This window comes from Leptonychotes weddellii, chromosome 4, assembly GCF_054177405.1.
Source record: "Leptonychotes weddellii isolate Sample4059 chromosome 4, ASM5417740v2, whole genome shotgun sequence".
Classification (NCBI taxonomy): Eukaryota; Metazoa; Chordata; class Mammalia; order Carnivora; family Phocidae; genus Leptonychotes; species Leptonychotes weddellii.
Genome location: NC_138372.1, coordinates 144,464,752 through 144,480,464, shown reverse-complemented (window position 1 = coordinate 144,480,464; position 15,713 = coordinate 144,464,752). Strand labels below are relative to the sequence as shown.

At 38.3% G+C, this 15,713-nt stretch overlaps 1 protein-coding gene across 2 annotated transcripts in view; it reads right to left on the bottom strand.

Annotated features, from left to right (window-relative positions):
* The window catches only part of EMC2 (ER membrane protein complex subunit 2), a 234,739-nt gene that overhangs the window by 135,133 nt on the left and 83,893 nt on the right, over positions 1–15,713 (bottom strand). The gene's annotated exons all lie outside the window — the stretch shown is intronic.

Sequence of the window (15,713 nt, the reverse complement as noted above, 5' to 3'; positions counted from 1 at the left end):
AAACCAATAACCAAAATTTAAAATTTACTGTGAAGGCTCAACAGCAGATTGGAGATGATAAAGAAAAGAATAAGTAAACTTGGAAGATAGATCTATAGATATTTTCCTAACTGAAAAAGAAAAAAATTGGAAAAAAAAGTAACAGACCCTCAAGGATTTATACTAATTATCAAAAGTTCTAATATTTAGTCATTGGAGTCCCAGAGGAACAAGAAAAAGAACCCAATGCTTAAAAAACTTTGAAGATATAATGACTCAAAACTTCCAAAATATGGTGAAATACATAAACCTACAGATTCAAGAATCCCAGTGAATCCCAAACAGGAGAAACTCAAAGAAATCCAAGAAACAACATAAACTGCTAAAAATTAAAACAAGATTTTTGAAAGTAATCAGAGTAAATGACACATTATTCATGGCGAATAATTCAAATTCATCAGAAAACATGGAGGCCAGGGGCATGCCTGGATGACTCAGTCAGTTGAGTGTCCAACTCTTGGCTTTAGCTCAGGTCATGATTTCAGGGTCATTGGATCAAGCCCCACATTGGGCTCTGTCCTCGGCATGGAGTCTGCTTGTCCTTCTCCCTCTGTTTCTCCCCTGCTCACTATCTCTGTCTCTCTCTCTCTAAAATAAATAAATAAAATTATGTGGTTCATATATACAATGGAATAGTACTCAGCCATCAGAAAGGATGAATACCCACCATTTGTATCGACATGGATGGAACTGAAGGGGATTATGCCAAGTGAAATCAGTCAAGCAGAGAAAGACAATTATCATATGGTTTCACTCATATGTAGAACATAAGGAATAGTGTGGAGGACCACAGGGGAAGGGAGGGAAAACTGAATGGGAAGAAATCAGAGAGGGAGACAAACCATGAGAGACTTTGGACCTTGGGAACAAAACTGAGGGTTACAGAAGGGGGGGGTGGGGGGTAACCAGGTGATGGGTATTAAGGAGGGCACATGTGGTGATGAGCACTGGGTTTTATATGCAACTAATGAATCATTGAACACTACATCAAAAAACTAAAGATGTACTATATGTTGGCTAATTGAACATAATAAAAAAAAAGGAAAAAGATAAGAAAACATGGAGGCCAGAAGCAAGTTAAACAACATTTTCAAAAAGCTGAAAGAATTGTCAGCCCAGCACAGTATATACAATGAAAATATCCTTTAGGAATGAAGTTGAAATAAAGACTTTATTAGAAAAAGGAAAACTAAGAGAATACATTTTCAGGAGATCTGCACTGAAATAAAAAAGGATTTTTTTTTTGACAAAAAGAAAATGATAGCAGAAGGAAATTGGAATGTTAGAAATAAAGGAAGAACAGTAGAAATGGTAAATATCTGTGTAAATATAATATTCTTCCCTGTAAATGTTATTCTTTCTTCTCATGGTCTTTAAATTATTGTTTTAGGCAGCCTTTTTAAATAACTCCAAGGGTTATCCCTCCTCCATGATATTCATGCCTTTCTGTAATTCCCTCTCCTTGAATGTGGGCTAGACTTAGTAACTTGATTCTAACAAATATGGAAGTGATGGAATGTCACTTCTGTGACTGGAGTATCAAAGACTGTGACCCGCAGCTTTTTTCCCCTCAGCTGTACCATTTTGCATTCCCATCAGCAATGCATTAGAGTTCCAGTTTCTCCACATCCTCACCAGTACTTGAAATTGTCAGCATTTAAAATTTCAGCCATTCTAATAGGTGTCTATCTCATTTTAGTTTTAAAACCAAGATACAAAATGGTATAGCTGCCTGGTAAACAGTTTGGCAGTGTCTTATAAAGTTAAATACAATATGGTCCAGTAATCCCACTCCTGGTTATCACTATAAAGAAAGGAAACTTAAGTTTATAAGAAACCTATACATGAATGTTTATATCAGCTCTTGTCATAACTGCCAACAATTGGAAGTAATTGTCCATGAACAGATAAATGGAATAAATGCATTGTGGTACATTTATATAATGGAATATTACTCAGAAATAAAAAGTAATGAATTATTGACACATGCAACAGTATGGATGAATTTCAAAGGCACCTACTCTCAGGTAAAAGAAGCCAGCCTCAAAAAGTTATGCACTGTGGGACTCCATTTATATGGCATTCTCAAAAAGATAAAACTGCAGGGACAGGGAATAGCTTAGTGGTTGCCAAAGGTTAGGTGAGGAAAGGGTGCAAATAGCATGAAGAAGATTCCTAGGGTGATGAAATGGTTCTGTATCCTGATTAGAGTGGTAGTTACAGAATCTATACACGTTTAAATTCATAGAACTGCACAGCAAAACGAAGTCAGTATTATTATATATTCATTTAAATAATTTTTTAATTAAAAAAATTATAGTGGAGACAGGAAGATAGCAGTGGAGTAGGAGGATCCTACTAGGTGCACTTTGTCTCATGAATAAAACTAGGTAACTATAAAATAATCTTAAATACCCCCAGAAGGGCGCCTGGGTGGCTCAGTTGGTTAAGCGACTGCCTTCGGCTCAGGTCATGATCCTGGAGTCCCGGGATCGAGTCCCGCATTGGGCTCCCTGCAGAGAGTCTGCCTCTCTCTCTGACCCTCCCCCCTCTCATGCTCTCTCTCTCAAATAAATAAATAAAAATCTTTAAAAAAAAAAAAAAGAAATACCCCCAGAAATCAACCTGAAGACCAACAGAACAAACTCCACAACTAAAGGGAGAGAGGAGGCCACATCAAAGAAGATAGGAAGTACAGAGACGTGATTCAGGGGAGAAATGGACCCTGGCTGCTCTGCTGTGGAAGGCAGGGAGCCAGGCACAAAGAAGGAAGAGATAGAGACAGAGAAGAGACAGAGATAGAGATAGAGAAAGAGAAGCACACAGAAGACTGCACAAGGAGAATGTTTCCCCTTAGCCACTGGCTTGGAAAACGAGAGAGGCTGAATTTCATGAGTTCTTGCAACCAGCAGGGCTTACTGCCAGGAGTTTTAAAGGTCAGCGGGCTTGGCTGGGATAGAGTCCCCGGGGTATTGCGCTCCTCTTGGAGAGAAGGCAGGGAAACAACCCAGGGGCATACAGCATGGAAACAGTGATCTGAAGAGTACCTGGGGCACACAGTGGGGAAATTATTTGCTCTTCTTGGAGCTTGTCCCTGAGAGGAAGCTTTCACAGAGACACCTCTCTTAGAACAAAGTAGGGAACCAATGTCATTTCCCTCCCCCACCCCTCTGCATAAACACGGAGCCACCTGTGGGAAGCAGCCTAAGTGGCTTACACTAAGCCCCACCCCAGTTCCAATGGAACTGCCTTTCTCAGCTCCATTTGCCTCAGTCCCAGTGCAGTGTGCTACTCCCCAAGAAGACCAGCACAAACCCCTGCCCACACTACATCTCCTGACCAAGAGAGTTTTGCAGGACCTCAGTTCCCATGGAGGTGGTGACAGGTCTCATTTCACAAGCAGACAAAATCACACCTAGTTAAAACTCAGTACATTCAGGCCAGGGACCAAACACTGCCCATGGCAGGTAAGGAGAGCCTCTGCAGATGACTGGCCTGGAAGACAGAATAGCCAGAATACAACAACAGAGCACACTCACCTCACACTGGAGGTACTCCCTGAAGCATCAGGCCCTGGGCATTACGGGACCCCTTCTTTCAGGAGCAGGAGACATAACTGGCTTTTCTAACACAGAGAAGAATACAGAGACTTAGACAAAATGTAAAGACTTGGCTTTAATTTAGTTCTCTTTCTTTTTTCTTTTCTTCTTTTTTTCTGTTTGGTTCAGGGGCAAGAAAAAATTTTCCCTAAGAAATGGTAAGTTTTGCTTTTCCTAAATAGGAAGGAAGAAGAAAAAAGAAAGCCCAACTGGTTTAAAACCTAACCAAACTCTTTTTTTTTTTAAGATTTTAGTTATTTGAGAGAGAGAGCATGCATGTCTGTGCAAATGTCAGCAGGAAGAGGGGCAGAGGGGGAGGGAGGGAGAGGAATTTCAAGTAGACTCCATGCTGAGCATAGAGCCCAGTGTGGGGCTCGATCTTATGACCCTGAGATCATGAACTGAGCCGAAACCAAGAGTTGGACACTTAACCCACTGAGCCATCCAGCCACCCCTAACCAAACTCTTCAAGAGGTTTTATTTTTCCTCCACACTATTCTGATTTCCTACCTACTGCTCACTCCTCAACCTCAACAATTGTTTCTACCTTCATCCTTTACCAAAAGAGATCTTATTAAGATCATTCATTTATTCCATGTCACAAATTTACGGACATGTTTCAGTCCTCATCTATAACATACATGTTAATCACCTCTTCTTTTGAAATAGTTTTTTACCACAGCTACTTGGTTTTACTCTATCTCTAGTCACTCCTGTATTTACTTTGCAAGCTCATCCCCATTCACCCAGCTACCAAACATTAAACTTCCAAAAGCCTGGGTAGTAGACAAACTTTCTGTCTTAACCATTATGCTTTTCTGAGAAAATCACATCCAGGTCCATGGCTTTAATCACCATATACACTATGATCACCCTCTATATTCATATCTCTAGTCCAGGACTATTCTCTGAGTTTTAGATCTTTATTTTCAACTTCCCATCCTAAATCTTCATTTGGAAGTCTAAAACTCAACATATCTAAATTTGGTACATTCAAATTCAACATATATAAAAACCAAGGTATTGATTTTTCCCCTAAAATTTTATTCTACTTCTGTTTCCCCTATCTCAATGAACCTGACAGAACTAAGAGTTCTATCTAAACTTTCCTCACCTTACCACTTACATCCATCCATCACAAAGTCCTACTGATTTCACTTCCAACTCAAATCCACTGACTTTTCACCCTCTTGATTATTACTAGTTTACTCTAAGATCACCATCTTTCACCTAAACTACTGCAGTAGCCTCCTAACTGATCTCCCTGCATTCACCTAGCCTTCTCTAATCTAATCTATGCACTGCAGCTAGCGTGATCTTTTCAAAATGCAAATGTAGTTATTTCCCAGCCACTATTCCCAGCCACCCACCTCCCACCTAACTGAGCCCAAGATTGTCAGCAGACACAAACTGGTCCAGGCAACTGTGAAGGCATGTATTTGTGGGTGGGAGTAAAAGAGAAATATCTACATAAGCAAGTCTGAAAATATGTCTGATTGTGTATGCCTAATCACATTTAAAAGCCTCCCAAAAAGTCTGTAGGCTTGTTCACCATTTGAAATCATTTATGCCTTCCCATAGTGAATGTCAAGTTTTTTGCATGGTAAAAGTCTTTATCAATTTCCATTTTTATTTTTCTCTCTTCATGACATATCGAAATCATATAATGTGAATTTCAGAGGTCTTTGCCATTTGAAGGGCAGAATGGTAGAGCAGAAAAAGCTTGGATTAGAGAGTCAAACAGATATGAATTTAAATCACAGCTCTGAAACTTATTATTAGAGCTCAATCCCTTATTTTGAAATGAGACTCACAGATTTGTTTGCTTGTTTTGTTTTTTTGTCTATTTTTAGAATTTGATGAGCTCATCTATGCAAAAATTCAAACATATCATCTGACATGCAGTAGGTGGCCACTGAATGTTTGTTCCTTCCACCAGAATAAGTGGGGCCAAAATATTTTAGTCAAAAGAAAATCCCCAGATCATTTGTAAATTTTCCCATAGTTTAAGTTTGCTTCATAGACAGTTGGAAGAGAGTGTTGAGTTGAAATTTTTTTTATTCATTTTAACTAACATGTATTGAGCACTTCCTATATGCTTGGCTTCAAGCTATGCAATTTACATTCATTTTAATCACCACAAATGCCCTGTAATATAACATACTCTTCCATTTTATAACTAAAAAGTGCCAGAGCTCAAATTTGAACTCAGTTCAAATTGTGATTTTTTATCTATAGAATTCTGATCTCTCTCATTGAAAGACCCACTACAGAAAATTTAAAGGAGAATGGCTGCCTTTGATCATCTACTTTCATTAGGGACCTATAGAACACTTCATTTTGTCAAAATCCAGAGCCAGAAACCCAACCATACGAACTTCTTTACATGAAGCAATTTCACTTCATTACATTACATGGCAATTCTAAGAGTAGAGACCTAAAATGCACTTTATTTTTCCATGTTTGATATTATCCAAATAATCTTTCTGTAATTATAGCATTTAATACCTTTTTCTGGCAGTATTAAATACCAATACCCTAAAGGATTATTTATGTGGTGTTAAAGATAGGAATTTGGCAAGAAGAGAGAAATTTAATTATGATCTTTATAGAATCAAGAATAGAGACCTGACTTTGACAGCATTGTGTATGAAAGTATGTAAGCCTCTATCTTTGACAACAGTGATAGGTTTTCAAACAAAGTATCTCTGAAAGGAAAATCTGAACCCCAGAGAATAATGTATCAGGACTTTGCACCCGGAATAGCTATGCAACATGATATGCACTAAGTTCATATATAAGGAAACATTTATTTTTCCCCAAGGCTGACTAAGGGTTGAAATCTATCCCATAAGGGAGTTCTATGGCAGTACCCAAAGAAAAACACATGTCTGTCTAACAGTCCCAAAAGAAATCCATAGGAAAATATGAGAGATGTGTCTAAAACACTAGTTCACAAATCTCACTGTATTTCATAGTATTGGTGGAAGTTTGAATTTAAGAACGAGTATGAAAACAAGAGTACCTATAGTCAAATAGAGTAATTGCTTTGCTTTGTTGGTTCTTGATAACCCTGAACTGCAGTTCTATGAAATCTAGTATGATAGAATCTATGAATGTTTTGTGTGAGTATATCCTAGATAACCTGACAGCAATGACTTTTTCTAGCTGACGAGTCTCAGCTTGCCTTTGATCACATCATTTTATCATTTGAAATAGTGAAGATATACTAAAGTATATTTAATAATCTTGTACAGTGCTGAGTATATGGTAGGTGCTCAATGGAATACTGATCTATTGACCAGTATCTCTTAGAGTGCTAATGATGTTTTTAAGAGGCCAAAGTTTAGCTAATAAACTTCTCTTTCTCTTTCTTATACTTTCAAATGACCAACTACCTTTCATCTTCAGAGCAACCTGTAGCCAAAGTATCAACAAATCCAATTTAAAGAGATAGTTAAGAGCACAGAAAATGTAAAGAGTGATGAACTTCAAGAAAAAGAGCCATCATTTTTTTAAAAATTCAGTCAATACTGAAACTTTCTAATAAAATATCTCTGCAGATAATTTTGAAATAATTAGAAATGGTAAGAGTTAGATAGAGCTGCTTAATTCAATTTCTACATAATAGAAAGGCCCAACCTCACAAAATAAAATAGCATAACCTTGTGTTGATGCGGCAGATACATCTTAAGGTGACCCCGATTAGTCAATGCCTTGTATAATCCGTCCCCTTCAGTGTGGGAGGAATCTGTGACTTGCTTCTAACAGAAAATGTTAAAGGTATTAGGATGTCACTGCTTTGATTTGATTGTTGTATAGTTAAGGTAATGGGATACTGTTATTCCCATGATTACATTATGTTATTGTATTAGTTTTCTACTACTGCCATAACAAAGTCCCACAAATTTGGTGGCTTAGAACAACAGGAATTTATTCTCTCATAGTTGGAGACACTAGAAGTCTACAATCAAGTGGTCTGTAGGTCCAAATCCTCTCTAAAATCTCTAGAAGGGGGATCTTTCCTTGACTCTTCCAGCTTCTAGTAGTTGCCAGCAATCCTTAGTGTTTCTTGTCCTGTAGCACCCTAAATCCAATCTCTGGCTCTGTTGTCAAATGACTGTCTTCCCTCTGTGTGTCTCTGTGCCTCTATTTTCTTATAAGGATACCAGTCATTAGATTAGGGCCAACTTTACTCCAGTACGACCTCATCTTAATTTGACTAATTACATCTGCAAAGATCTTATTTCTAATATGGTCACAATGTGAGGTTCTAGGTCAATATGAATTTGGAGGGGGAGGGACACCATTTAACCCAGTACAGTTATCTAACACTACATCTTAGCAGACAGCAGGGAGAGACTATTTCTTGTTGGCTTGAAGAAGTGAGTTTCAAGGTTTTGAGAAGGCTTATGAGGGAGCCACAGAACAAGAAATTGCAGGCAACCTCTAGGAGCTGAGAGCTTCTTGCTCTTAGCTGAGAGCCAACAAGAAAATAGGGCCCTCATTCTATAATCACGAGGAAATGGATTCTGCCAACAACATGAGCTTGGAAGAAGACAAGCCCCAGAAATGAATGTACCCCACTGACACCTCGACTGCAGCCTTGTGATGAGACGCTGAGCAGAACACCCAGCTAAACCATGCTAAGAACTCCTACACCATGGAAATCATGAGATAATAAATGTGTCTTATTCTAAGCCATACAATTTGTGGTAATTTGTTACACAGCAATAGAAAACTAATAGAAAAACTACAATTGGTATAGTGCTTTAAAGGTTTCATTCACTGTACCTCATTTATATTTGCCCAAGCCAAATCCAAAGGTATTTCTTTCAGTTCTGAATTATATACACCACCAGCATTTAACTGTATTCACATGTATCATCAGGATTGACATATAAAACATAAGTGTGCTTACAAAATCATAGAATTTTGGTACTCAGAAGAACCTTGGGGAGCATACATTTCAATCATTTCATTATACAAATGAAGAAACTGAACCCTGGATATAGAAATTGACTCTTGATCACCAAGGTACCAAGTAGAAAAGGCAAACATGAATTTAGGTCTCCTGGGATCCAGTTCAATATTTTTTCAATATTATAGATCATCAGCAACTTGCTCAGATCCTAATGGCAAATAAAAGAAAAGCTAAAATTATGAAAGAAATTGAGGAAGACACAAAGAGATGGGAAAACATTCCATGCTCATGGATTGCAAGAATAAACATTGTTAAAATGTCTATGCTGCCCAGAGCAATCTACACATTCAATGCAATCGCTATCAATATACCATCGACATTTTTCACAGAGCTGAAACAAACAATCCTAAAATTTGTATGGAACCAGAAAAGACCCCATATAGCCAGAGGAATGTTGAAAAGAAAACCAAAGCTGGGGGCATCACAATGCCTGACTTCAAGCTATATTACAAAGCTGTGATCATCAAGACAGGATGGTATTGGCACAAAAACAGACACATAGATCAATGGAACAGAACAGAGAGCCCAGAAATGGACCCTCAACTCTATGGTCAACTAATCTTCGACAGAGCAGGAAAGAATATCCAATGGAAAAAAGACAGTCTCTTCAATAAATGGTGCTGGGAAAATTGGACAGCCACATGCAGAAGAATGAGACTGGGCCATTTTCTTACACCATACACAAGGATAAACTCAAAATGGATGAAAGACCTAAATGTGAAACAGGAGTCCATCAAAATCCTAGAGGAGAACACAGGCAGTAACCTCTTTGATTTCGGCCTCAGCAAATTCTTGCAAGACACATCTCTAAAGGCAAGGGGAAAAAAAGCAAAAATGAACTATTGGGACTTCATCAAGATAAAAAGCTTCTGCGTGGCAAGGGAAACAGTCAACAAAACTAAAAGGCAACCTACAGAATGGGAGAAGATATTCACACATGACATATCAGATAAAGGCCTAGTATCCAAAACCTAGAGCTTATCAAACTCAACACCCAAAAAACAAATAATCCAGTCAATCCGGTTTTTCTTTTTTCCCAGTGACGTATCTATATTTATAGCAGTGTTGAAACCCCACATGTTTTACACAGAGAACAACCCTCTCCAAACCCCTACCTTTCCCACCCCAACAGAAGGTTTTCAGAATCCTTAAAGTTCCTGGGGCAGGCGGAAACAGGCTCACAGATTGTGTGTTGGCTGCAGCAATGATTCCAACAAGCAGCTATGATGGTGTCTGGGGCTGCAAGGATGTCAGCTGACTTGTTAGCATGTCAAAGCAACATGGTCTGGAGCAGGAGCAGTGGGCTGGGGTCAGGAGACCAAGGACCTGGAATCTGTGTGATGCCACTATCTGTAGCCTTGGTCAGGTCACTTCTTTTTCAGCCTCTGGATCAACTGTTATGATCAATCCAGCTGGCTGTCCATGTCTCTGCTTCACCAGACCAAGGGCCATCATAGTCACCATGTTCCCAGATACTTAGGAGGGGAGCTCCAACAGTCCTGACTTTGTTAGATCAAAGGTAACTCTTCTTTAGGCACTCATTCACAAGGACATAGGTCTGTTCTAGCAGGAGACATGGCATCCCTTATGAAACTGACAGTTATAACTGCAAGAAAATATTCCTTCAAAATGGAGAAAGGGAACAATGACACCTGTGTTGGGCACTTCATATACATTTGATTAACCTACAAACCCATCCTGAGACAAATGGTGTTAACTTCATTTACAGTTGGGGGAAACTAAAGAACTTATCTGAGGTAAGAAAAGCCCAAACTTGAACCTGGATCTGTCTGCTCCTTCCACTACACCACACTAAGTTGCCTCGTTTCACTGGAATACACTCCTTGCTCTTCTTTGATTCTCCCTTGCTTTTTGGCAATGCAATACCCTGTTCCCACCCTCATGGTTTCCCAAACTTTCTTCACACACAGGAAAATACCTACCACATCTCTCCTGGACAGAAAGACCCACAACTTGTTAGGAGATTTTTGTTATAAAACATTTAATGTTAACCTACAATAAAATGTAAACTATGAAAAAAATTTAACTACACTAGACTTCTTCAGTAAATTATCACATAACTATTCCATTGCAGTACAAGTTGGGGCACTGCATCATTTGTGGATGGATTTCCTGCTGCTGTGTTCCTCACAAGTTCTAAAAAAAAAAAACAGCTGTAAACTGGAGGTCCTTATTCAAGCACCAGATAATACTCCCCTGATTTTGCATTCTGGGGGTTATCACTCATTCCCACAGTCATTTTCTGAAACTCTTTCCTTGGCCTTGGCACCATTAGTAATTTTCATGACTGCTCAGTTGAAGATTCTAGGTTCCTTTTTTTTTTAAGAGATAAATATTCTCCTCTGGTCATTTTTTATCCAAACATCATAATGGAGGAAAGCAAGGACAAGGAAGTATTTGCTGCAGGAAATTCTGCAGAAGTGGAAGAAAGACCAGAAAGGCCCCACTTAGGCTGCAGAAATTCAACTGACTCCAACTGGGTGTCTTTGCTTGGTCATTTCCCATGGTTATTCAGCTGAACCTACAACTTCAGTTTTGGGACTGCAGAATACAACTTGAAACAAGTGTTTTTGTTAGGTTGATGACTTGCCGTGTGATAAACAGCTGAAATAACCCAAAGGTGATCTGGAAATGAGCAAATCCTTGCAGATACTACTCAACATTTTCTCCCTTGCAGGTCCCATCAAGTTTCCAGAGGTCCTTCGGAGTAACATACAAATTGTACTGGCTTTAAGTGACAAAACGTGCATCCTTCATGGAGGAGGAAGGGAGATGGCACCTAGGCAGCAGCCCTAGGGTCAGCAAGGACACAGGAATGGGGTCTGAGCAAAGCAAGGCTGTTTCAACATAGACTAGGAAGGAACACGTGCTTCAAATAAAACCTCTTGAAACCTAAAGTAATGTGTAGGCCATCCCAAGAACTGTACCGACATAGACTTTTTCTTAATAGTCTAGCATCTGACCTCCTTCACTGAACAAGTTTCAAAAGGGCAAGAGACATAAAGTGCACATTGTGAAATAAGATGCAGACTGAATTAAGGAAGAAGTTTTACAAGTTCCCAAAGAGGTGTGGGCAAGACATTGGTACATTCAACCTAGCAAAGGCCCTTAATATCCTCCCCATCTGTGTACTACCAGGGAAACAGCTGTGAGTTTGACAGGGAGGGAGGTTCTGAGTTAAGTGGAAAAATTCTTCTTTGCAAGGTTGTCAGCAGGAAGCAAAATTCACATAAGGTTGAGTGGAGAATATGCTTTATCCTGTGCAGAAGACATGAACAGACATTTCTCCAAAGAAGATATACAAATGGCCAACAGACACATGAAAAAATGTTTCACATCACTCGGCATCAGGGAAATATAAATCAAAACCACAATGAGATACCACCTCATACCATTCAGAATGGCTACAATTAACAAGACAGGGAACAACAAATGTTGGCAAGGATGTGGAGAAAGGGGAACCCTCTTACACTGTTGGTGGGAATGCAAGCTGATACAGCCACTCTGGAAAACAGTATGGAGGTTCCTCAGGAAGTTAAAAATAGAGCTCCCCTATGACCCAGCAATTGTACTACTGGGTATTTACCCCAAAAATACAGATGTAGTGAAAAGAAGGTAAACATGCACCCCAGTGATCATAGCAGCAATGTCCACAATAGCCAAACTGTAGAAGGAACCGAGATATCCTTCAATGGATGAATGGATAAAGATGTGGTTCATATATACAATGGAATAGTACACTCAGCCATCAGAAAGGATGAATACTTACCATTTACATCGACATGGAGGGAACTAGAGGGTATTATCCTAAGTAAAATAAGTCAAACAGAGAAAAGCAATTATCATATGGTTTCACTCATATGTGGAATACAAGAAATAGTGCAGAGGATCATAGGTAAAAGGAGGGGAAACTGAATGGGAAGAAATCAGAGAGGGAGACAAACCATGACAGACTCTTGACTCTGGGAAACAAACTGAGGGTTGCAGAAGGGGAGATGGGTGGGGGTATGGAGTAACTGGGTGATGGGAATTAAGGAGGGCACGTGATGTGATTAGCACTGGGTGTTATACACAACTAATGAATCATTTAACACCACACCAAAAACTAATGATGTACTATACGTTGGCTAATTGAATTTAAATAAAAAAGAAAAAAAAAAGAAAAGCTAAAAATAAATCATGTACTTTTAGAAAATGCATATGTCATATACTTAAAAAATGTCAGCATTCACAATTAGCACTCATTAGTTCCTAGAAGAAAGCCAATCACATTGTAGCCCTCAATAAATATTGAGTATTTGATAAATTTTAAAAATTAATATTATGTTTTCATATGCAATCATCATTACAAAAGATGAGACTATCTCCACATATCTTAATCTGAAGGTAGCACAACCCTACAGGCAAAAGCCAGGGCTGAGTTTGAATGGGAGCTCTAAGGTTTATTTACTTGTTAACTTGAAAGATTTCCTCAAACTCTCAGCTGTCAGTTTCCTCACCTGCCAGATGAAGGTAATAAAAATGACTTCCCATTGTTATGTTTAGGTTTAAACAAAATAATAAGCATAAAATGCCTGGAATGTACAGAGTGCTCAATAAATGTCATTCTATAGCCATTCATCAGCCAAATGATGAATTTGCTTTTAAATGAAGAATAGGTTTTCCTCTTCAGATATTTCTCTGAACTATAATTGTGACAGAGGTATTTAATACAAATGTACTTTTAATTTTACATTAAGAGACATTTTCTCCAAGAACAATTTTCTGTTGTAAGGATTTGCTCTTCTTTATTTCTAAATACTCATCCTCTATCCCCTGAACAAGCTCAGTAGAAAATAAAGGCCAAAAATCTAAGGAAGAAAAAATTTTCATTTGAGTAGGCCTGAATTTATTGACACTTAGTAACCACACACAAAAAGAGAGAGAGAGAAAAAACAAAACAGCAGCTTGAAGATTCTTAAATTAATCATTGATTAGGAGTTTACATAATTTAGAGGTAGTATTCCAAAACCTGTTTCAAATTAGATGAGAGTAGAAAAGTGATGTGGAAGTAGTTACTGTTAAATTGGAATTCTTCTGATTACACTATTTATCAGGTTGTATTTCAGATAATTAAATAGAACTATGAGTAACATGAAAGATTATAGTTATGGTTCATGTTTGCACAGGTCTGTTGAGACTTAGAAATTATGTGCAGGCAGAGTTGGAAAAATTCCAGCATGGACCATATTGAATTAGGCAACAGCTGGTGAAGAAGGTTTAGTTAGGGACTGTCCTGACAGCTGGAGAAAAAGTGATATGTGGTCCATACTAAATGTCACATTAAAAATTAGCAGAAAAATAATTACAAGTTAATTAGAAATGTACTGTCTTGATTTCAAGCTTAAACAATCTTCCTTGGGGCCATTTTAAGACCATTTTAAAGTTCTTTAATCTCCACTCGAGAGAATTTATTTTCTAGCAGGTGTGCCTTAAAGCTAAAAATGTAGACATAACTTAAAATCATTTCCATGAGTTTCAAGCACTTCCACATGTTTAAAAAATAGTCATTTCAATGTTTCTTGAAACCCAGGAAAGGTCATGGGGAGAGGAAGCTGTGAAAACCGTAATCCTGCAAATCTCCCGGCACACGGCATGATGCAATGGAGTTTGGAGCCAGAGGCTGGGGTTCAAGACTCTGCTTTGCTAATTACTACAGAGAAGATTTGGGATAGAATTCATGCCCTTTTCAAGCCTTAGTTTTCTCATCCAAATTGGGAATGATAACACCTACCTTCCAAACTATTATGAGAGGTGATCTATACATAGTACCTATGCAATAAGCCCGTGGCTCCCATATTGTGTATGGAGGCACCCTGGGGCACTGCAGCACTTTCAAAGAGGTGCTGTGGGACATTTTAAATGTTTAAGGGAAACACAGCAATATTCAAAGTCTCTCGGCCACTGTGTGAACTACTAGCTCAACACAGTTCACAGTTTCAACATTAAATCATACTACATTCTTTTCAGTGATATCATATCTCTGTGAAGCTGAGATCTGATGGTTGCTGGACGAAAAGCAAATAAGCATAAAAATCAATGTAGAACAGGAAATGGAAGTGGTGGTATCCAATCTGATTCCAATGTCTGAGAGATATGTAGTGCCCAAGATGCTCACATATCTTTTTAGTAAGTAACTGTGGTTAAGACTAAAATTAAACCACACCAAAATAAAAAGCTTATTCTGCACAGTGAAGAAAACTATCAGCAAAACAAGACAACCTACTGAATGGGAAAAGATATCTGCAAATGACGTATCTGATAAGGGGTTAATATCCAAAATATATAAAGAACTTACACAACTCAACACCAAAAAAGACAAACAATCCAATAAAAAAATGGGCAGAGGACCTGAATAAACATTTTTTTCAAAGAAGACATATAGATGGCCAACAGCCACATGAAAAGATGCTCAACATCATTCATCATCAGGGAAATGCAAATCAAAAACACAGTGAGATATCACCTTACACCTGTCAGAATAATTAAAAGCAAAACCACAAAAAATAACAAATGATGGTGAGGCTGTAGAGAAAAAGGAACCCTCATGTACTGTTGGTAGGAATGCAAGCTGGTGCAGCCACTGTAGAAAACAGTATGGAGGTTCCTCAGAAAATTAAAAACAGAATTATCATATCATCCAGTAATTCCATTACTGGTTATTTACTCAAAGAAAATGAAAATACTCATTCAAAAAGATATATACCCCTGTATTAATTGCAACATTATTTATAATAGCCAAGATATGGAAGACACCCAAGTGTCCATCCATTGATGAAGGATAAAGAAGATGTGGTAATCTCTCCCTCTCTCTCTATCTCTCTCTCTCCCTCTTCCTCTCTCTCTTTCACACACACACACACACACACACACACAGGACTATTATACAGCTATAAAAAAAAGGAATGAGATCTTGCCATTTGCAACAACATGGATTGACCTAGAGGGTATAATGATAAGTGAAATAAGCCAGTCAGAGAAAGACAAATACCATATGATTTCACTCATATGTGGAATTTAAGAAACAAAAC